Source organism: Macaca thibetana, chromosome 2 (genome assembly GCF_024542745.1).
Source record: "Macaca thibetana thibetana isolate TM-01 chromosome 2, ASM2454274v1, whole genome shotgun sequence".
Taxonomy (NCBI): Eukaryota; Metazoa; Chordata; class Mammalia; order Primates; family Cercopithecidae; genus Macaca; species Macaca thibetana.
The window spans coordinates 137,374,617-137,397,929 of record NC_065579.1 but is presented as its reverse complement, the minus strand read 5'-3'; the positions used below and the strand labels follow the sequence as shown (position 1 = coordinate 137,397,929).

Below are 23,313 nucleotides of genomic sequence, written 5' to 3'. Positions count from 1 at the left end.
TTCATCATTTCATTCAATTTGGACTAGGTATCCAGCGACAGGCCATATAATGTTGAAACCACCTTTGCAAAATTATAACTCAGGGAGTTATGACAGTGAAAGAAATCAGACCTAACCACCTCCATCTTGCTTCTAACTTTAAACTGTCCTTGTTCATTACTGGACATAGGCCAAACTAACTTTGCGAAGGAAATCAGTTTATGGTTTAACTCTGAAAGAAAATTGGTAACAGTCTTTTCCTGACAAGACCCCCTTCTTGCCTAGGGATGTGTCTGCCTTTGCAGGACTAACAAATTAGCTACAAGATTAGAAATTACAGTTTAGGGGTCACGGAGCCTCTGGCTTCAAGTGTCTGAACCTTCCCAAATTTCTCCTAGAGATAACGTCACTATTGTAAAACCTAGGATCAGTGCTTGAGATATTGTGCAGACCCTGCACTCAATGGATCAGCTGACCCCACCCAGACTAGCAGTCTGGCTCAGTCAGTTCTGCCATCCCACCCAGAAACAGAAGACAGCAAGAAAACCTCACTTTGACCCCTCGCTATGATTCCATCTCCAACCTGACCAATCAGTACTCTCCACTTCCCAAGCCCCTACCCACCAATGTATCTTTAAAAACTCTGATCCCTGAATACTCAGGAAACTGATTTGAGCAATAATAAAACTCCGGTCTCCCGCACAGCCAGTTGTGTGTGAATTACTCTTTCTTCATTGCAATTCCCCTGTCTTAAAAAATCAACTTTGTCTAGGCAGTGGGCAAAGTGAACCCACTGGGCAGTTAAAATGAGTCTTAAATGACTAACGTGGATACATCTAGCATAGATACATCTCAGTTTACCTTAGTAGTTCCACTGGGGGAGCCCCATCCCCTCACCAGTGCCTAGCGGGGGAACTTGTGAGAGCCTTCCTCACAGGGCTTTTCCTGGGCTCAGCCCTCTACTGTCTGCTTTGGCCTCCATCCCTGCATGTCGCTCGGAATTGCTTCTGGCCTCTGTGCCACGGTGGGGTTTATTTTCGTCAATACATGGATGTTCCTCCTGCAGGTTGGTCTTATTGGACAGCTTAGCAACAGCCTTCACTGTTCAGGTACTTGGTCTTTTCATCCAATTAAAACATCTTTGGTAAGTATCCTTTGGTTCTAAGGAGCAGCAACTGACACTAGCAGTTTTCAGGAAGAAAAAAAGGCTTTATTATGGAAGGATACTGGGTAGCTCATATGATGGAGAGAAAAGCTGGATCATCACTACAGCTAGGAAAGGGCAGGATTCTGGAAGCTCTCGAGGATTAGTGAGCAAGAATTAACAGACATACTATTTAGGATCCAGATGTTGAAGCCACCCTAGCCTTCTTGTTCCCTTGTGTCTCTGCTCAAAATTCAAATTCCCAAAGGAAGAGAGGCCTGGGGTTACATATGAAGGCAGAGCTTTGATGGATAGACTCTCCAAAATCATTTGCAGTGGAGGAAGGATGGTTAGCCAAAAGAAATTTTGCCATGACTACCAAAAGAAGGGAAGGAGGAGGATGCACAGAAGAAGAATTGTCAGTGATAAACCTCTGCCTGATTGCACAGGGGCCACGTTCAGGGATACTTGTGTCAGTTAAATCAGCATTTCTCAAACTTTAGTATGCCTCCGGGTGGCCTGGAGGGCTTGTCACAACACAGATGCCTGGGCTTCTCACCTCCATTCTGATGCAGTTGCCCTGGGGTGAGGACCTGAGATTCTGCACTTCTAGGAAATTCTTAAAATGATACTGATTTGGCTGGTCGGAGGCACAGACTTTGAGACTCACTATCTTGTACACATTGTATTCTTTTTCAGAATTTTAGTTAAAAAAAATTCCTAGGAATAATGCATCAATGTTTGTGCTTGGAAGAAATTTAATCTCTTTTCCTTATTGTAGCTCAACAGTTTTTAACTCCATCTTTTACTTGTTAGTGCTTGTTAGTGGTAATGGGTGGGTGTCTTTTAAATTTTCTTTGAATATAGCTCGCCTAATCTTCTTGAGAAGATGCCTTTGTTTTTACTCAGCTTTAAGGTCCATGTTAAAAGTTATGATGAAAATCAAGTCCTCGGGTGTGTTAAAGTCTATCTATTTTGACAGCTACAGTTAAACTCCAAATAACTTCAGAGGACTGAGGGAATTTGTTCCTAAAAATATTTTGGCAGGGGCTTATTCTCTTGAAAAAAAAAGTCTTAACATCTGAAAAATATCTCTTAACCATACAGATTATTTGCCTTTGCTCATAGAAAGAGGAAAAGTAAATGAAGTTGAAAGTGCTGCAAATTTTAGTGAATCTCTAATAGATCGCTTGATTTATAGAAGATGTTCATGGCCCAGGAAGGATTGCTGAAGGTGCTCTGGTGACATCATCTTTTTGAAGATAATGTCCGGAGAGGAAAAGTAACTTGTGTTCATTTGTTTTGCATTTGCTAAAAATTACCTGACTGGATAATTTATAAAGAAAAGTGGAGTATTTGGCTCAGGGTTCTGCAGGCTACACAGGAAGCATGATGCCGGCATGTGCTTCTGATGAGGTCTCAGGAAGCTTACAGTCATGGCGGAAGGCAACAGGAGAGCAGACATGTCACATGGTCAGAAGGGAAGGAAAAAGGAGAGTGTAAGGTGCCAGGCTCCTTTAAACAACCAGCTGTCACATGAACTCACAGAGCAAAAACTCACTCGTTACCATGGGGAGGGCACCAAGCTATTTATGAGGGATCCATCCCCCATGACCTAAATACTTTCCACCACGTCCCACCTTTAACATTGGGGAATCACTTTTCGACATGAGATTCAGTGGGGCAAATATCTAGACAACATCATAACTTGACCAAAGATCACAGTAAAGGTTAGAAGTACAGCAGGATTTCACATCCCTGGTTCCCAGCTTTGACGATGATGGCGGTAACAGCAATGGCGGTGTGATCACTGTTGCCACTGTTAGCATTCGTATGGGGCACAATAGCAGTGGTGGTTACCATTTACTGAGTTTACAGTTTGCCAGATTATGTTAAGTACTTAACATATATTCTGTAGGTCAGGGGCCGGAAAACAATGTCTGTGTCCCGTTTCGGTAAATGAATCTTCAAGTGGCACATGACCACATTCATGTGTTTGTGTATTGTCCTTTGCTGATTTTGTGCTACCGTGGCAGGGCTGTGTAGTTGCAGTGGAGACTGTCTGGCCCACAAAGCCTGAAATATCTACTGCCTGGCTGTTTATGGAAAAAAATGATCTGACTCCTGCTCTGAGTCATTTCTGACATCAGCCTATAGAGTCAGCATTACTATGCTGTTTTGCTAATGAAGAGATAGAAAATCAAAGAGAAACTTGCCCTCAGATTACAAACATCATGGAGATGGGATCCAAATTAAAGTTCATCAATGTCCAAAATTTGTTTCCTGTATTTCTGCACAATCCCTGATGAATTTGGCTAATTGTGTGGACCATATCTTATTGTAGTAATATAATGGATTATAATGTGGTGACATTTTTTTCTCCTTTGAACAAAATAAAGTGACATTTTAAAACCAAATAACAAGAACTGGTCTCTGCAGGATAATCACATCACATTGGCATATTTACTTTTAAAAGTAAATTATATTTTATGGTGGTTGTTAAGTTAATGAAATTATCATACTACCAACTAAGTGGATTTTATTATCATAGGTTTTTTGCAGGGCACCTGAGCCTTGACTGGTGCCCAATGAAATAACTGATTGCCGAGAGGGAATTTGAGCCCTGAGGCCTGATTCGCCTCAGTAGCTGTATGCTTGTAGCTTGTAGCTGTAGCTGGTGCTAATTACCTCATTCAAGCAGGTGTTCTGTGTTACTTTAAAAATTTCTAGCTTGATCTTTTAATTCAGGGAATTTCCATCTTTATGTTACTTCGCCGTCATATAAGAATGCTTTACTTAAAAAAAAATATATATATATATATTTCAATGTGAGACCAGTGCTGAGAAACACTATAAAGAATGTTTTAGGCTGGGCGCGGTGGCTCACGCCTGTAATCCCAGCACTTTGGGAGTCTGAGGTGGGCAGATCACAAGGTCAGGAGTTCGATACCAGTCTGGCCAACATAGTGAAACCCTGTCTCTACTAAAAATACAAAAAATTAGTCAGGTGGTGTGGTGTGCACCTGTAATCCCAGTTACTCAGGAGGCTGAGGCGGGAGGATTGCTTGAACCTGGGAGGCGGAGGCTGCAGTGAGCTGAGATTGCGCCACTGCACTCCAGCCTGGGTGACAGAGCTAGACTCTGTCTCAAAAAAAAAAAAAAGAAAAGAAAAGAAAAGAATGCTTTTAGCAATGACATATTTGAAGTCCTGCACCCCTGGGGTTATGGTCCCCTTGGCAGCAGGCAAGTTAACAGTTTCTTACATGAATAAGCAGTCAGGGAATTTCACACATTGTCCTGAAGTTTTTATTTCCCACTCTGTACATCCATTTCTACTTTTTCTTATCACCTGGTCCACATTCACTTGACAGTCTTTAGGAAAAAGGACTACATAGTATAGATTGGGAATGTAAATTAGACACAGTCAGATACTAGTTATGGGGGCGGTGGGTGGAGAAGAAGTGAATAATCCAAAACCCTAGGAAAGCTAAAACATTGTTTCTTAATTTATTAGATAGAGAGCAGCTGCTTCTAAATTATTAGGCATCCTGGTTAAATTGCAGATTCCTGGGCCCTACTCCAGATTTACTGAATTAGAATTTCTAGGGAGGGGGCCTGGGGAGCTATATTTTTTAAATACTATAAAGGTAGTTCTTATACATACTAAGTTGTGAGAATGGAATATAGCAAGACATAAGTTTCTATTGCTGTGTGAATGTTTCTGTGTTGAAAGAGGGAAGGTAAGAAGAGCACACAGGTATATTCAGCTCACAAAATGTTCCATTCATATGTATCATGTGTTACGTATTTGCACATACACATTACTTACACATGCATCTGCATGCATACACAAGTATGTGTATATATATGTGTGTGTGTGTGTATATATATATACACACACTTTTTTTTTTTTCTTTTTGAAACAATCTCACTCTGTTGCTCAGGCTGGAGTGCAATGGTGCGATTTCTGCTCACTACAACCTCTGCCTCCTGGTTTCAAGTGATTCTCCTGCCTCAGCCTCCCAACTAGCTGGGATTACAGGCACCCACCACTATGCCTGGCTAATTTTTATATTTTTAGTAGAGACGGGGTTTCGCCATGTTGGCCAGCTGGTCTCTAACTCCTGACCTCAGGTGGTCCACCCACCTCGGCCTCCCAAAGTGCTGGGATTACAGGCGTGAGTCACTGTGCCGGCCCACACATGAGTATATTTCATGTGGTCAAGCACAAATATGCTCATACATTTGCACTGTACCTCCGTCTGCCTAGAACAAGCTCTTTGTATACCTGACTCATCTTATTCAAGTCTCAGCTCAATTGTCACTTCCACAGAAAGGCTTATCTTGACTATTGTGATAGATTTATTGCAAACAGAACCTTAATCTTCATTCCTCCTGGTATCTATGCCTTTTGCAGTGTGACTCTGCAGTTTCTTTCCTCAAGGGGTGAAGTCAGTGTCCCCTCCTCTGGAATCTAGGCTGGCCATGTAAAATTACTTTGACCAATGAGCAACCAAACTTCCAAGGTACTAGCTACAGACCTCAAAAGATACATGTCTGTCTTAATCTCTTGGAACCCTGTGGCACTATACAAACAAGTCTAGGCTAGCCAGCTGAATGATAAGACATACATGCCCAGTCATCTTATCCCAGCTGACAGTAAGCCAACCTCCAGACACAGAAGCTGAAGCCATTTTATACCATTTGGTCGTGTGTGGTCCAGAACGACAGAACTTCTTAGCTTATACCTAGCTCATGAAAAATAATAGTTGTTATTTTAAGCCACTATATCATGGGGGTGCTTTGTTGCACAGCAAAAGCTAATACAACTATCTTTTCAAAAGGCTTCACCTCATTGCATTACCACCTATATATAGTTCTCTACTTTCCTTTCATTATTGGAGATTATTTTGTCTGTTTTTTTGCCTGACTCACTCTATAGGATATAAAGGTATTAAGGATAGTCTCTAGCTTGTTTGCTGATAAACTTCCAGTGCCTAAAACAGTGTCTGGCTGATAGCAGACACTCAGAAAATACTTATTGAATCAATAAATGCTTTCATTTAGGCATCCCTGGCAGATTCAGCTTCCTAATTCTCTATTCCTATGACTTATGTTGAATTTACTCTTGTGGGGTCTATAATGGGAGCTAATGGGAGGTTTTAATCTAGTATGTATATTGGGTTGCTAAGAAATGCCAGTTTAGGAGCCAGGTGTGGTGGTGCACACCTGTAGTCCGAGCTACTTAGGAGGTTAAGGCGGGAGGATTACTTGAGCCCAGGAGTTTAAGGCTGCTGTGAGCTATGATCGCGCCACTGCACTCCAGTCTGGGAGACAGGGTGAGACCCTGTCTCAAAGAATGTGTATGTGTATATATATTATATAGTACATATGTAGATATATGCAAAAGAAATGTCACTTTGGGAAACGAAGTAGGCTACCCTCAATGCACAAAGCCCCCAACTGAAACATACATGCTTACCTAGTATCCCAAGCAGGTCCTGCCGTATTTTGTTTTAATACTAAATTCTGCTGCATTGGCTTCTATTGATTCTTCAGAAGTTGAGAAAATGTTTAAAAGATATTAAATCCAGAGCTTTATGTGTTCCAAGAAACTCATTGTCAGTGATACTATGTCCAAACATTATATTATTTGTTTTCCGTGCATTGAGCAGAAAATCTCATGACATGACTTATCCTTGGCAAGTACATTAAACATTGGGTCTGATTAAGCCCTTTTCTGCTGGCTACATATATCTGACAGTGTGTCTCTTCTCTGGGATACATGACTCTCTCGCCTTCTCTTCCCAATCTTTCTTCTTCCAGACCTGAGATAGTATAATGGTTGAGGGCCTGCACTTTACTCTGGAAGCTGATTTCCAAAGTTAACATAGGCCACTGCTTACTGTCTGACCTCAGGCAAATGACAGCATTTCTGGGCTCCAGTGGGGTAAGAGTACCTACCTTATAGGATATTATAAAAATAAACAATCCGAGGCAGGCGGATCATGAGGTCAGGAGATCGAGACCATCCTGGCTAACACAGTGAAACCCCATCTCTACTAAAAATGCAAAAAATTAGCTGGGTGTGGCGGCAGGCGCCTGTAGTCCCAGCTACTTGGGAGGCTGAGGCAGGAGAATAGCGTGAACCCGGCAGGCGGAGCTTGCAGTGAGCCAAGACTGCGCCACAGCACTCCAGCCTGGGTGACTGAGCCAGACTCCATCTCAAAATAAAATAAAATTAAAATAAAATAATCTAATATATGTAAATCTCCTGAACTAGAGACTAGGAATATAGTAAATACTATGTAAGTATTAACTGATGATATTATTTTTATTGGCATTCCTTATCAGTCTTATTCCTAAGGAATAATTTGGTCAGAATTGGAAAATCAATCTTAGAATCTAAAGTTGATGACCACATTCCTATAGTGGGGCCATTAATTATGATTACTTTTAATAGTGATAATAATTACATTTGCTGTCTGCTTACCCTGTAATAGACTGGGGGCTGAAGCACTTTATATTTCTACCCACTGATCCTTTTCACAATCCCATGAGGTAGACAGGATTCTTGTCCTTTTACATATGAGACAATCAAGGCTCAGATGGGCTAAAGAACCTTGCCCCAGTTCACCCAGACAGTCAGACAGGATTCCAGCCTAGGCAGTCTGACTCAATACACCACCCAATCCTACCTACTTCTGGCTACCCATAATGGAAATAAAATATATTAAGGTAGAAACCACCTCACATAAGAGACCCGTCTTACTGACGATGCTGTTTCTGTAGAATGCTGGTCGTTTACCTTTACATAGGACTTTGCAGTTTGTGAAATGTTTCCACATGTGCTGTGTCATTCACTCCAGTCCTCACAGCAGTATAGAAAGTAAATCAGTCCACATTTTCAAAACAGAAGGAACTGAGGGCAGGAGAAACTCAGTCACTTTAATTCCCTAGCCATCAACTGATAACATTTTGATCATAATCTGGAGGCCCTACATCCAAGCCCTACCCTCTTTTGATGATGATATGCTACGCTAATATACTACGGGTGGCTATTTTGTTTGAGTTTCTTTTTCAATCTGTGAGAGTAGGAGCATATGCTGGAATACAGTTTTATAATTAGGACAGCAGACATTCCTGAAATGCATACAGGCTTAAAATATCACTCTAAAGAGGGGTTTAACCTGAGAAGTACAAAATATTTTGAGATACTTTAGATAACATATTTTCTTTATCTAGCTAACATTTTATAGGAGTCCATTTTTAAAATCTGTTAATGAAGTAAAATCATTAACTAGGTCCTAAGTTTATTTCTTGGTTGTCACAGTGTAATTTCATATGCTACAAAGACATGTTTTCTCAAAGGCTGGTTAACATAGACTTTAGATGGGGAAAAATTAATATAACTTGTTCAGATATGGTACTAAACAAATGTCTTAGTACCTTTAAGAACATTTTCTATGTTAATGTGTGCTGTGATGCTCTAGGAAGAAAGCGTATGGCCTCACAAGTTTATAAAACCTCACAAGTTTATAAAAACCATAAAAACCCCTGGGATGGGGATTGGCAAACTGTAGTGTGTGGGCCAAATCCAGTCTAATGCCTGTTTTTGTTTAGTCTGTGAGCTGAACAAAATAACTTTATTATCTAATCAGTTTATTTAAACAAAGAATATACAACAGACTGTATATGGTCAATAAAGTCTAAAATATGTACTGTATGGCCTTTCATTGAAAAAATTTGTCAAACTGAACTCTACCCTGGAATGACAATATCATCACTGTTGCCCCCATCACGCTAGCTTGACTCTAAAATGGCCATCAATCCACCCTCTCTTAAACATGCATGTGAATCTTCCATCAACAGGCGGTGGCTATCCTTCCACCCCTTCAATCTGGACTGGCCTGTATGTTCTTTGACAAAGTAGAAGAGTGACACTATGGCAGTTTTGGATGTGGCCATAAAGAAACTACAGTTTTCACCTTGGTTTGTTGTCATTCTTAGTCACCATGTGAAAATGTCACTTGGCCAAGAGTGAGTAAAATCTACTTCAGCAACAAAAAGCCCTAGTACAATACAATTCGATTAACTCTCCTACATATCTGCTATTTTATATATTTTAACCTACATCTCCCCATTTCCTCTCCCTGCCCTCTACCCATAGTAACCACTATTTCATTCTCTGTGAATTTGAGCTTTTTAAAAAAATATTGTTGTTGCAAAAAACAAGTAACTACGTAAGATGATAAATATGTTCATCTGTTTCACTCTAGTAACCATTTTACTATGTGTGTGTATATATACATAACATTATGTTATAAACCTCAATTATACACAATAGCTTTTTAAAGCTATTGGAGAGGGAGAATACCCCGGACCAAATCAGCCTTCCAGCCATTCCCATCAAGGTACCAACTGTATTAGTGAAACTAACCTAGACCTTAAAGACCAGTGCAGATGCCAAAAGCTATCACCCAACTAGTCCTGCTTGAACAGACCTCCACGATTGTGAGATATGATGAATAAGATGATATTTAAAGATACTAAATTTGGGCATAATTTGTTACATAGCAGTAACTGAAGCAGTCCTTATGTTCCTTCTCATCACTGGCTTCATCATCATTTTGCAGAGAATCTCTAGGCTAGTATCCCATGGCACTCACTTGGAGAAAAATCTGATTTTGAGAGTACAGTGCTGTCTTCAAAATTTGGTGTTTTTATTAATTTACGTAGACTATTCCATGAAAGGTCTAAATTGGAATAGGTTGGCCTAGTAATAGTCATTTTGTCAAATACCATCTTATGCAGGGGACTATGTCAGGTGTGATACACCTGCAGAGATAAGATAGCAGCCCAAACATCTGAACCCCTTCATCTCATATCTCTAACCATTTCTTACATCCTCAAAGTGGAGGATTTCAAAAAGTGAAACCTCTGCTATCCAGCTGTAGTAAAATCTCTTTAGGGGGTTACAAGATCACAACATCAGGAGAAAAAGATCTCTTCATATGCACCAAAGTCCAGCACATTACAGATGTTCAATGGTAGTATCATGTCGAGGTTAATTTAAAATTCAGAAGAGCATCTTCCTTCACTCCTAGATGGTTGATACTTTCTCCTGTAGTTTACAGTTCTGCTACATAAGCCCTGCATAAGCCACAAGGTACCCTGATGGCTTGCTTCAACTTGTCACACTCCTGATTACAAATCTTTAGCATCCCCACTGGCGGAGAACCCCTCATTTCTCCAGCTGTGCACATGTGCCCCTCTACAATCTAGCCCCAGCTTGCTTCCCCATCTGCTGCCTAAAAAATGTCATTGAATTTTTTATTGTTTCTAAAATGCACCATGTCCTCTCATAACTCCATGGCTTTGCACATGCTATTCCCTCTTCCCCGAATGCAAGTCCTGCTTTTCCACATAATCCATGTCTTCTCACCAAGGCACTACCATCTCCTACTCTATCTTGAAAGTTTTTTAGACTCCTCTGCAGGAAGTCTGTCTAGGTATGTATGTATACCTCTGTTATACCTCTTTTACAGTGTTTACCACAGTTGGTTAAAATTTATTTTCCAGACGTAAGCTTTGCTTATCTGGGCTCTAATTATTTTATCCATGAAATGGGTATCCTATGACTTGCCTGCAAGCTTGTTGTGAGAATTAAACCTAACGTAATATATATTTAAGCACCTAGCATCTGCTAAGGAAAAGGCCCTTTACAAATCTTTGCTGTCTTCGCTTTCTATTTATGGATGACAATCTTTCCCTTCCCCACCTCCTCCATCACATCTGAGCTGCTCAGGAGCAGACAAGACACCTCTGGTATTGTCCTATCCACAGTGCCTGGCAAAGACCACGTGCTTGGTAGGTAGGTGTTGAATGTATTGTTCCTTCTAGTCTTTTTACTTATCCTGACTAGTTACTGTATTGTTTAGGACAGCCAGCTACCTGTGGAGGAAAGTATTTAAAGAGAGAGAGAGCGAAAAAAAAGAAAAACCCTCACTAAAAGTCTTCCATTTAGTTCAGGGGCATTATAATGTAGGGAAACACCATGGCAGATGTGGTCATTTGTCCATCCCCATTGGTGGCAACCATGCACAACACCATTTTGGTTGTAAGTTTTTTCCTGTTGGAGGGCCAAAGACAAATCTGGGCTCAGTCCGAATTCCCAAAAATGACTCAGTGCACTCCTTGCAATGGAAAAGCAGCTGTGAGACATTTCACACTCACATTGTTTGCAGGAGTCCAATTGAAGGATCTTCATTGTGATTTATCCTTTCTTGTTGTGTCACTCCCACCTACACAGGGTATATATTAGAAGAATAGATGGAGGTTCAGCTTCATTTAGATGTTCTTGCCTTCCCTACGAATTGATTTTGAACTTTGTCTGTTTTATTAATGTAATTTACTGTAAATTCAGCTGAGGTTTTACTCATGAAATTTTGTTCTTCATTATCTTGTGAAATGACTTGGAGTGAACACTGAGAGAGTCACCTGGTGCCAGTTGGCTTTGTGGGCAGAAGGCAGATAGTTCACATGGGCTTTCTGGTCCTTCAGTATCCTTCAGAGTAGATGGGTGGTTGAGCTGCAGAGCAGCTGGGTGAGTCAAGTGGCTGCAAAAGCAGAAGGACCTACTCCTTGTTGCTTTCCCTTTTCTCACAGGGCCAGAGACAACAAAATTGTTTGAACTCCAGGCAGCCTCAGCTTAGGTGGCAGAAGTGTAAGTGAGTGCTAGGAGACACCAGCTGCAAAACACCAGAGAACCTAGGCCAAAGTATTCTGCAGCAGGGAGACCCATTAAAGCAAGATGGATGCTTGAGGGGCTGCAATCCCACAAGAAGTTGAGTGTGGCCATGGCCCCTCTAGTTTAAGGTAGGGTAGTGAACATCCCAAAGAGCTTGTTGCCAAGAATCTCAGAGAAAGGACGTGGGGTCGTTCATTGGAGAATCCTGCTTGTCTCCATATGAATTTCTGTTGTTGTACTCCACCATTTGTATATATAAATCCAAAACAAGTGAGTCTCTAAAAATCTGGTCCTGTAAACATATATCATAAGAGCCAGAGCTTAAATAGCTTATACACAGGTGAATACAAGTGAGAATGTTAATATTTTAAAGCTGAGCAGATACCACAAAGGGTAGGTGTAATGGAGATGAATTTGCAGGAGAAACTCCAATTTTTAAAGCCCTCTCTCCAATTTTCTTGTTTTTAAATTTCACTGTCCGTGGTTATTGTATTACCTTCAATTTCCATGATGTTGACAGGATAATCAATATGGATTTCTGAGTTCATATATTATAAAGTTGGATATTATTTGTAGTAGTAGAACATTTACTGTTACATCACTTACTGACATCTGTAAATAAGCTAAGGCACTGTCAGAAAGAGTGTTAACTGTAAATCTAGTACCCAGGAGCAGAAGGGACTGGTGCTTGACCCATGTTCTCTGGGCCCTGGCATCATAGTTGTGATGGTTAATATTGAGTGTCAACTTGATTGGCTTGAAGGATGCAAAATATTGTTCTTGGGTATGTCTGTGAGGATGTTGCCAAAGGAGATTAACATTTGAGTCAGTGGACTGGGAGAGCAGACCCACCCTCAATATGGGTGGTCACCGTCTAATCACCTGCCAGTATGGCTAGAATAAAGTAGGCAGAAGAACGTGGAAAGAGCAGACTCACTGAGTCATCTGGCCATCATCTTTTTCCCATGCTGGATGCTTCCTGACTTCAAACATGGGACTGCAAGTTCTTCAGCTTTTGGACACTTGGACTCACACCAGCGGTTTGCCAGGGTCTCTCGGGTCTTCAGCCACAGACTGAAGGTTGCACTGTTGGCTTTCCTACTTTTGAGGTTTTGGGACTTGGACTAGCTTCCTTGCTCATCAGCTTGCAGAAGGCCTATTGTGGGATGTCACCTTGTGATATGACTCCTATCACCTTGTAATAGGAGTCAATTCTCCTAATAAACTCTCCTTCTTATATACATCTATCCTATTAGTTCTGTCCCTCTAGAGTACCCTGACTAATACAATAGTGTTTTCTGCCTAACTTAAACTTCATATATCAGCATCTGCTTCTCTGCATAAAGAATTTTTTCTGCTGGGCAAGCCCATTCTGCATCTGCGCATGGCAGACTGACGCAGTAGAAAATTAATGCGTTCTAAGAGAAGCTCTCAATAAATAAGTAGCAGAGACTCCCTTGCCTCTGGTGGGATAATTTTGAGGTACAAATCTATGTGGTTCTCAGAGATCACAAATAAGATTATGCTCCATTCACTCCCAGTGATGAGCTTCTTGACAACACGCTCTGCTTTCTGGCTGCTCTTGTTTTTCTCATCTCTCCCTTTACTACTGGTGTTTCATGACATTCCCTCTCAACTAAACTATTAGTTCTCTTATTATTTCCTGAGGTTCTGGCTCTGAGGGAAACCAAACCAAAATATACTTAGTGAAAAATTATATTTAAGAGCCCATGTGCCTTGAAGGAGAGTCTAGAACCTAAAAAAAATTGAGTGGTGTGGTCCCGTGAAAAGACAAAGTAACTGAAATACCAACCTTAAGAGGAAATCTATGAACACAGACTGATGGTACCAATGCACCCCGAATACACCCAATTGTGAAGAGAAGGGAAACTGGAACTACTCAAATGGAGCAGCTTTGCAGATAGATTCCTTTCTAGGATCTGATTCACAGCCTATAAAATCTGGATCTTTTATGTCCCCTAGTGTTGGGAGTGGGTGGGAAAACATACTGCTTTCCCAGCATTAAGAAGGCTCAGAGCTACCCCAGAGCTTGTACATTCTTTCTTATTCCTCTTCTCCTCTTGTTTTCAAGTCACATATGGTAGTGGAAGAAAAGTACAACAAACCACTTTTAAAGAGACTACATGGCCACTATTGGAAAAAGTTAAATAACATGACTTGTATTTTGGCATTTGAACCTAATAATAGGGATACACAATTACAGAAACTCAGCTTTAGGAGGGATATGGAGGCTCTTCTAGCCCAAAGCCTCATTTGTACCTTCATACCTCTCTGATGGACTGTTACATACTAGGTAATTATTAAACATTCTCTAAGTGTCTATTTGAATTAAGTGTCCTTCTGACAAGCTTGAACAAAGTCCATAATTGAGAGTTGGCTCCCTTCCAGGACAATGGTCTCCATCCCCACGTATGGTAATCAGTAATCTTTCCTTTTGCTCTCCTGTGGCTTCAATTAATTCATCCTAATTCTACTACTTAGGATCCTAAATAAGAGAATTCAGTACAGCTCCATCCTTCAGTGACATCCCTTTAATCTGTTTTCTAAGAAACACATCCACTAATCTTTTAGCTGTTCATCAAGTGACTTGCTCATGAATCATTTTTGCCACATCTCTCTGAACATATCTCTCCATACTTAATTGCCCTTAAAGTATAGCTCCAGGTATTAAGTAGAGTGGAAAAGGCCACGAATGATGCTGGGGCTCTGGATTAAAGGTGATGGAACCATTCACAGGGATAGAGAACACTGAAGGAAGACCAAGTCTGGGCATGACTTTGATGAGTTTGGTTTTGGAGAGGTTGGATTTGAGATGTCTTGGAGAGATCCAAGAAGAAATACGACAAATGTATTTGGATATATTAATCCTGAACTTTAGAGGAGAGATCTCAATTGAAGAGAGACATTTATAAATCATCTGCAAATAGGTGATAAGTATGATAATTGAGGCATACAGTATATAAGAGTAAGAAGGGCAGAGGTCCTTAGTCCAGGCCTTGATGAAATCTTACATTTATTTTCTGGGTAGAGAAAAATGAATTTATTTTTAAAATGAGAAATATCAGCCAGAGAAGTAGAAGGAACTCCACGAGATTTCCATATCACAACAAATAAAATAAAAGAGTATTTTAAAAATAAGGAACTGAGGCCCGGCATGGTGGCTAACACCTGTAATCCCAGCACTTTGGGAGGCTGGGGTGGGCAGATCATGAGGTTGAGAGATGGAGACCCCCCTGGCCAACATGGTGAAGCCCTGTCTCTACTAAAAATACAAAGATTAGCTGAGTGTGGTGGTACACGCCTGTAGTCTCAGCTACTTGGGAGGCTGAGGCAGGAAAATCTTTGAACCCAGGAGGCAGAGGTTGCAGTGAGCTGAGATTGTGCCATTGCACTCCAGCGTGGCAACAGAGTAAGACTCCATCTTAAATAAATAAATAAATAAATAAATAAAATAAAATAAAATAAAATAAAAGGGACTGATCAGTACTAATGAATATCCCTGAGAAACCAAGATAGAGCTTCAGAGAATGCCCTTCAAATTTAGTGGTAAGGAAGTCTTTGATCAGCTAAGTAAGGTCATTCTTGGAAGTGAATAAAAAATTCCAAGCTTTGGTGTTTATGTATGTAAACTACTGGAGTTCTAAAACTGGCTCTAAAATCAAATCCCACAGAGAAGTCTTCTGGATATTCAGACCATGGCAACACCATTTGAATCAAAATGCAAAGTACTATGCCTTATTTGAAGGCAAAGAGGCTTTTGTTAATTATGAATTCTGGTGAGTTCAGGAATTTATAAATTTTCTAGCTAACTTTCCCAAATCACGTTAGTCATTCCTTTGCTCAGAAGCCTCCTAAGCCTCACTTTTGATTATGGTACAGCTTTGTTTTATATAGATTTTGTAAGCTGCTATTCACCTTCCTTGCCTTATTCACAGTAGTTCCCCAGATCCCCTCTATGGAGCCATACCACACTTTCTCATGACCCCATGCATTTGCTCTTCTATTCCTTTTGCAAGGTACACATGTATTAGTCTGTTCTCATGCTGCTAATAAAGACACTCCTGAGACTGGATAATTTATAAAGGAAAAAGGTTTAATTGAGTCACAGTTCCACATGACTTGGGAGGTCTCACAATCATGGTAGAAGGTAAAGGAGGAGCAAAGTCATGCCTTACATGGCAGCAGGCAAAAGAGCTTATGCAGGGGAACTCCCCTTTTATAAAACCATCAGATCTCATGATATTTATTCACTATCACAAGAACAGCATGGGAAAAACCACCCCCATGATTCAGTTACCTCTCACTGGGTCCCTACCATGATATGTGGGGATTATGGGAACTACAATTCAAGATTTGGGTGGGGACACAACCAAACCATATCAATGTGCAGTAATTTTTGCATTGCTGCTGTAACAAATTGCCATAAATTTAATGCTTAAAATTATAAAAACCTGTTATCTCACAGTTCTGTAGATCAGAAGTCTAGATACAGTGTACCACAACTGGGTCCTCAGTTTAGAGTCTCACAAATGCCTCAGGCTAAAATTGAGGCATTGGAAAGGGTCCATTTATTTCTGGAGACTCTGGGAATGAATCACTTCCAAGTTCATTCAGGGGGTTGCTCAAATTCTGCCTCTTACAGTTGCAGGGCTGAGATCTTCATTCTCTTGTCGGCTTTTAGTTGTAGACCAACTTTTGCTCCCAGATGCTGCCCACATTCTTTCTCATGCTTTTCGTGCCCCCCTACCCCAGTCACCCAAAAATATCAGCTTGAGTCTCTCTCTGGCTTCAAATCTGTCTAACTTCTTCTCCCTTCTCTCTTGGAGTCAAGCCAAAGAAAAGCTCTCGCTTTTAAGGGTTTTTATGGCTCAATTAGGCTATCTAAGGTAATCTAAAATCTGAAATAATATCTCTATTTAAAGATCTAATAAAAAATTTACAGCACCCCTTTTGACAAATTGGGTGACATTTGCAAGTTCTAGAGATTCGGGCATGGGTATGTGGTTGGTGAGATGATTCTGCCTACCATAGCATGCCTTTCTTCCCCTTTCTCCCCTCATGTGCACCAACTTAGCTTTCATTTCCTAGCAGAAATGCCACTTCCCCTATATTTAAATTTCTACTGCTATCCCCACCTCCGGGAGGAACCCATTGCTCCCTATCTGTGTCTCCTCAAACCTTTGGCCATACTTTCACTTTTATCTTATTGTATTATTCTTAAGAGTGCATTATGATCTACTGCTAGGCTATCAATGTTTTGAGGACAGTGAAAATGACTCATTTGTCTGTCTTCGCACCTTAGTGCACCAGACTGGGTTCTGTGAGATGTGTGAGGAATCCTGGATTTTACTGCTTCATCTTCCTATTGTTCTCTGTCTTGTCTGTCTCCCTTCTTCCTGTGACTCCAAATTAATCACAACTATGAAAATGCCTCTGTTCATACACCCAGAATATATAAATCTGAGTGTTGAGTTTTATTCTTGGATTTTTATTCAGCCCAGTGTTTCATTCCGTCTCAAATTCCCTATAAGTCAAGTGACAGAGAATCAGGATCTGCAAATCACCATTGAGTAAGCTGTTGAATAAGGTGATTGTCCTTCTAACAACCTCTTGCAATAGGTATAGACTTTCCCTCCTCTTCCTTTTAGGTTAGGAAACTCAATCATGAACAGGTAAGGAGGTTGCCTGACCTCATGAGATAGATACAGGTGAGAAAATGGGTGCTCTGAATCAAGGCTCCGAGTTTCTGGGTCCATGACACTTTTCTATCTATAGTACTTCAGCATGCATTATTTTCATATTACTCTCGTAGCCTCAAGAAAGTCTCCACTCAAGTGCTCCCTGTCATCTTTGTCACTGTAACAGCCAAGTGTGAAGTTTGGAGTTGCCTCCTGTCATCCTTTCCCTGCTGGGCCTCATGACTCCTGGATTCATTGATCCAGGTCGTACCTTTCCATCCCAGCAGGACTTTTAGATATGTCTGGTTTATTATGGTCTCCATACCTTGGTGCATCAGACCGGGCTCTGTAAGATGTTTAAGGACTCTTGGATTTTAGGACAGAATTTGACAGAAGTGCAAGGCATGCACACCATCCACGCAAGGGCTTGCTAGGTCTCCTTGGAGAAAGAAGCCCTGGAAATGACCCAGAGCATTCTATATACACAAGTGTCTCAGGGAGAGGGAAAAAAGGAAAAGAAGAAAAGAGCAAGGAGCAGATTTTGCCTTGTGTTATTAAGTAGCAAACTCCTGTTTGAGTCTAGAAGGAGAATGATGCCTTGAGTCTGTCATAAAAGTTTCATTATCACTTAAATTCTAAACCTCCTTTATAATAGACAACCTTGGGAAGGGTGTGGGTTTTTTTGTTGTTTGTTGTTTTGTTTTGTTTTATTTTGTTTTTTTTTGGTTTTGTTTTTTTGTTTTTTTGTTTTTAACTTTCTTTTAATGTAAGTAACAAATTTTCAGTTGTTTAAAAGCTATTGTTTTCAAATTTGATTAAATTGTCGAACTTATGTGCAAATTTAGTCATCATCTACATAGCATATTATATTTTCATGGAATTTTGTGATCTGTTGGGCACCCTTTCTTCACTCCATTTGGGGAAGTGCTAGTGCAGTTTGCTTGGTTTCTCACTCTCACAGCCTATTGGTACTTTTCACATCAAGGTATATGGGATGTAACACTTAAAAATTGCCTCAGAAATTGCATTAACTGGTATTTATAGCATTAAAGGGAGATATAAAATTTTTCCATTTTTTATATAACTTTGCAATGAGTACAACTAATGGGATACAGTATTCATGAGTGCAAAGCCTCCTCCAGATAAATACAAAAATCCCATTGACTACACTGTGATTAAGGAAGAACAGGAACCAGAAAATTATAAATTTGGTGCTTGCCGAAGCAAGTGCTAAAATTTCATTTTTGCTGCATATGTTCATTTTTGTGTGCAATTCTCCACTATGGAAGAATTGGAATGCACAGTGGGGGAGGTAGAGGACTGATTCTTAGATCTGGTCTGTCACTAACTAGATGTCTAGGGCCTAGGGCTGGAGATATACAAATTGTTAGTGACAGAACCACAATTAGGTTCTTTTGAGCCATATGGAAAATGCATCAATTTTAGTGGGGGTTGGATCCAACCAGGGGTCTTGAATACTTATTGGAGTAATCTTTCATTTCCCTGTCTTTAGTCTCTTCTTTTAATCTATCCTTTCTTCAAAGTAAATATAATATATGCAGAATCTATGAGCTATTATTCATGGAACTCAATCTTTTTGCTTTTGGAAGGGTTTTAAAATCATATCTGACTTGCATCATTGCCCCAGCATTACTGGGGCTTCTGGCTGAGGAGCCAAGACAGCTTTTGTGTGTGAAATGAAGGTGACTTGGATTAGGAGAGTGTGGCTGGCCCATGGCTCTGGGAGTCTCTTCACACTGCCCAGGGCACTGCCACAGGCAGGGACTGTGCACACAGATGGAAAGAAGCCAGCCTGCTGGACTTCCCAAGGAACCAGAAGGCTTTTGTGCAGTTGGATGCCTTCTAGAAACTTGGTGACATGGAAGGATGAAACATTGCCCCTTGAAGAAATGGCAGCTGTTAACATAACCTGGGGGGAGTGAGGGTAACACAGGAGAGAGCACCAGCTGGAGCTGGTAGAGCAAAGTTGTGACCTTAGCATTCCTGATTCCCACTCCCTTATAGAGATGCCCACCCAGATATCACCCTATGTGCTATGTTAGAAATTCATTTCTTCTCTTGCCTCATATTCAAGATGTTATCTCTTGATATACAGCTTCTCAGAACACCCCCAGATTCTTGAGCAAGTATCATCTGTCTCCTAACAGCTATGGTGAAATATGACACTTGATTTGGAGTTAGGCAGACCTGATTTTGAAACTCTAGCTCTGCCATATCCCTAAGAATGTTTTTCAACCTGTTTTCTAGTCTTCTTCATTCATAAGGAGAAGAAGTGATAACTATGAGAATGATCATAGCAGAAGATACCATTTATTAAATGATTACTTGATGCAAGGAATTGTAGTAAGCAGAGTATAGAGATTTTCTTTTAATTCATTAAAACAAAATCTGTGTCACAGTTGACGGCATTACCTGCATTTTGCAGATGGAAAAACTTGAGGTTTACCATACTTAAGTAATTTATATAAGACTGTCCAAACAATGGCAAAGCAACAACTGAAAGCCAGTGCCATCTGAGTTTGGTTGTTGTGTGAGTTTCCTGGGGCTGCCTTAACAGAGTACCACAAACTGGCTCAAACATGAGAAATTTATCACCTCGCAATTCTGGGGACCAGAAGTCCAAAATCAGGCCCATGCTCCCTCTAAAATATGTGGGGGAGAATCTCTGGTCTCTCTTAGTTTTTAGGGTTTGCAGACAATCTTTGGGTTCATTGACTTATTGATGCATAATTCCAGTCTCTGATGCTATCACTGCCTACCCATCCTCTCCTTTTGTGTCCAAATTTTTCTCTTCTTATAAAGACATGAGTCATATTGGATTAAGGGCCCATTCTACCCTAGTATGACTTCTTTTTAGCTAATTTTGCCTGCAACAATCCTATTTTCAAATAACATTCCATTCTGAGGTGCTGGGACTTAAGACTCCATATCTTTTTGAGAGACACAATTCTTAGAGTACAGCCTCTTGAAATGAGTGCTTTCAGGGCTGCCATGAGAAAGAAATGAAGTAATGGATGTAAAGTACCTGGTAGGCAGCAGAACTTGGGAAATGCTAATTTTTCCAATAAGATTATCTTAGGAGATAATGTGTTAATCCAAAATATGTATTCAAAAGGTAAGAATTGGAGGCATGGTGGCTGGCCAATAGGGAAACATTTTTGGACATGGAGATTTTTGATCCCCTTAAAATGTAATGGCACCAGGAAGGAATGACCTGTTTGATCTTTCTTTCAACTGAGTAGCTTAAAACACTGTAACTATTGAGTGCAAGCCCATTTCTTCCATCTTCTTCAGCAACTCTCTTTGTAAAGTTAAAAAGAAGAAACAAAGATATGAACACTTTTCTTTGACCATATGAAAAAATGTAGATGTAGACATTCCAACAAGAGGAAACATGTAAAAGCCAAGAATGTGTGTGACCAGTTTAAGCATGATGTCATGGCCAAGGAAATATGGTCCAGCCATCAAAAGGTAATTTCAAAGTAAATTATTCTCCTGCATTTCTAAATTATCATGAAGGAAAAAAGAGTTCATTGCATTATTTCCTAGAATCTCCTTCCATTTTCCATTTATTTCCCTCATGCCCCAAGCCCCTTTGCTCCTTTCTCTTCTAAACTCCATCATCATTTCCTCCCCAGGGGCTAGCCTGATGCCTCTTGTTCCTTCACTGTTGCCTCTTCGGTTTTGTTGCTTTCTCTTGATTCTTCATTTTCTACATCACAGATTCTCAAACATCCAACCTAACAATGATAGAGTCCTAAGTAAAAGTCCTGGATGATAAGAAACAAATTAGGCAAAATCCACAAACCCTTGAGTCAGGAGAAGGAAAGGGTGTGTGGGGAATAATTGCAGTTGCTTTGCTTCCTCACATATAATAGGGAATTATCCTGGACTGCAGACGATGTTAAGCTTGATTCATGTTTCTGCCTTGCTCATTTGCCAGGAGGCTGGAAACAGGCATCTGTGGAGCATCAATTTGGTGGCCGTTGGCATATTTTCTCCATGCAAGGCACTGTGATAATCACTGAGGATGTCCAGAGACTTTGTATACTGGCATCACTCCTGTCAAGTCTGAGGCTTGAGGGCACAGTGAGTTCCCTGAGCCTCCTGGGTATGCCAGCCCTTTGAGCTAGCTCAGAGCAGCATGACATCAGAAGCAACTATTGAGGCTAGGTGCAGCACTGTACCTAAGATTCAGAATGTAACATGAAGGGATGTTCTTTGGGTTTGTGCCACAGGGTCTTAAGTGAAGTCAGAGACTTCATGAATTGCAAATTTATGAATGGCACAAGTTTTGAAGGAATCGTAAAATGATTAGATTCTAGAATCAGTTTTTAAAATGATTTCTACTGGCTGGAAAACAGGTTCAACGTAAGAAGAATAAATTCAAGAGGGATGAGTATAATTTCTTGAGTATAAGCCCAGAGAAAATTCTAACTAACAAATCCAAGAATGAGGGTAGAAGACATAATTTGGAAGCATCCAAGGGAACAATGACATGGAGTTTTGATTTGCTGTTGGTCCACTAATATTCCTTCATCAGGGTTATGGAGAACAAATGTAAATGTTATCTGAGATGTTGTTGATGCTCACAGAATGAACCAGCTACTTCCAGAGTATTTTGTTTAATTCTCTTTGTTGTGCTTGAAGAGAAACATGTACAAAGCTGAGCTTCTTTGGTGGAGAGCATTCTAAGTAAGTGGTAGAGACAAAACCGTCTGTGTGTAGAGAGGATGGCTTGGCCCAAGAATAAAAGACCATCAGATGTTTGGTCCAGGGTCATGCAGTCTGGCTTGATGCAAATTCAGAGTGAAGAATTAGTACCAATAAGAGATGATCTAGTAAAAGTAGACTTTAGCTTAGAGAGCAATGGTTTAAAGGCAACCTGTGTATCGACAAAGATTTTTCTGCCAGCTTAGTGTATCAGAAGCCTGTTTCTCTTGCCATGAGAAACGTCATGTTCTCCCCAGAAGGTGTAGACTCCCTCCTGTTTGGTTTCAGACAATTCACTTACAAGGCCTTGGTGTACATAAGATACTTTACCGAAGACCTAAAAAGATGAAGAAGTTTAAAGCACACAATTAAAAAATAATACTTGAAGTTCAGTGCTCTATTTCCCTCTTCCAAGTACTCCTCAGTCACTTCAAGGGTCAGGATCTACACAGTTCCTCAATCTCCCTCTCTCCCCTGCTTCTCTTTTCTCTGTCCCCTCTCTCTTCCATGTAGAGATACCTGGTGGTGTCTCTTCTTGTCTTATTTCTTGTCAATCCTTGTGCCCAGGATCTCGCCTGCTTCCTCAGGTGAGGAGCTTCTCAAGGTTTGCCTAAAGAGAATATTACCTCTCTATAAGGATTGCTGGTGCAAGCCATCATACTAATTCATTGTTTCACTCATTCCATTTACAAGTTGAATTCTGTGAAAGTGAATTGAGCTGCTTCAAAAAGTGCCAGCTTCCTCAAAGGGAGACTGACGAGAAGAGCTTGTACATCATCTGAGTGACCACCCATCTAGAATCTGGTAGTTGTGCTTCAAAGTTCCATTGAATGGTGGGACTTGGTTGGTCTCCAAAATGACCCTTAGTCCTGACAGACCATTATTCTCTAATATAGGTCTAAGTTATGAGTGACTGATCATTTCTTTGTGTGGACCGTAAGGCAACTTGGTGGGGGCCACTGCTATATTGATTAGGATTATTCGTTCATCAGGTATTCATTAAGCCT

General features: G+C 40.5%; 1 protein-coding gene and 1 long non-coding RNA gene across 2 annotated transcripts in view; one reads left to right on the top strand and one right to left on the bottom strand.

The window, feature by feature from the left end:
• Positions 1–16,638, bottom strand: part of LMCD1 (LIM and cysteine rich domains 1) — an 808,038-nt gene extending 791,400 nt beyond the window's left edge. The window contains exon 1 of the mRNA XM_050778592.1: positions 16,634–16,638. The gene's annotated coding sequence lies outside the window, so the exon portion shown is untranslated. The remainder of the gene's footprint in view (positions 1–16,633) is intronic.
• LOC126947684 (uncharacterized) overlaps positions 1–23,313 on the top strand; it is a 252,963-nt gene that overhangs the window by 173,804 nt on the left and 55,846 nt on the right. The window lies entirely within an intron of this gene.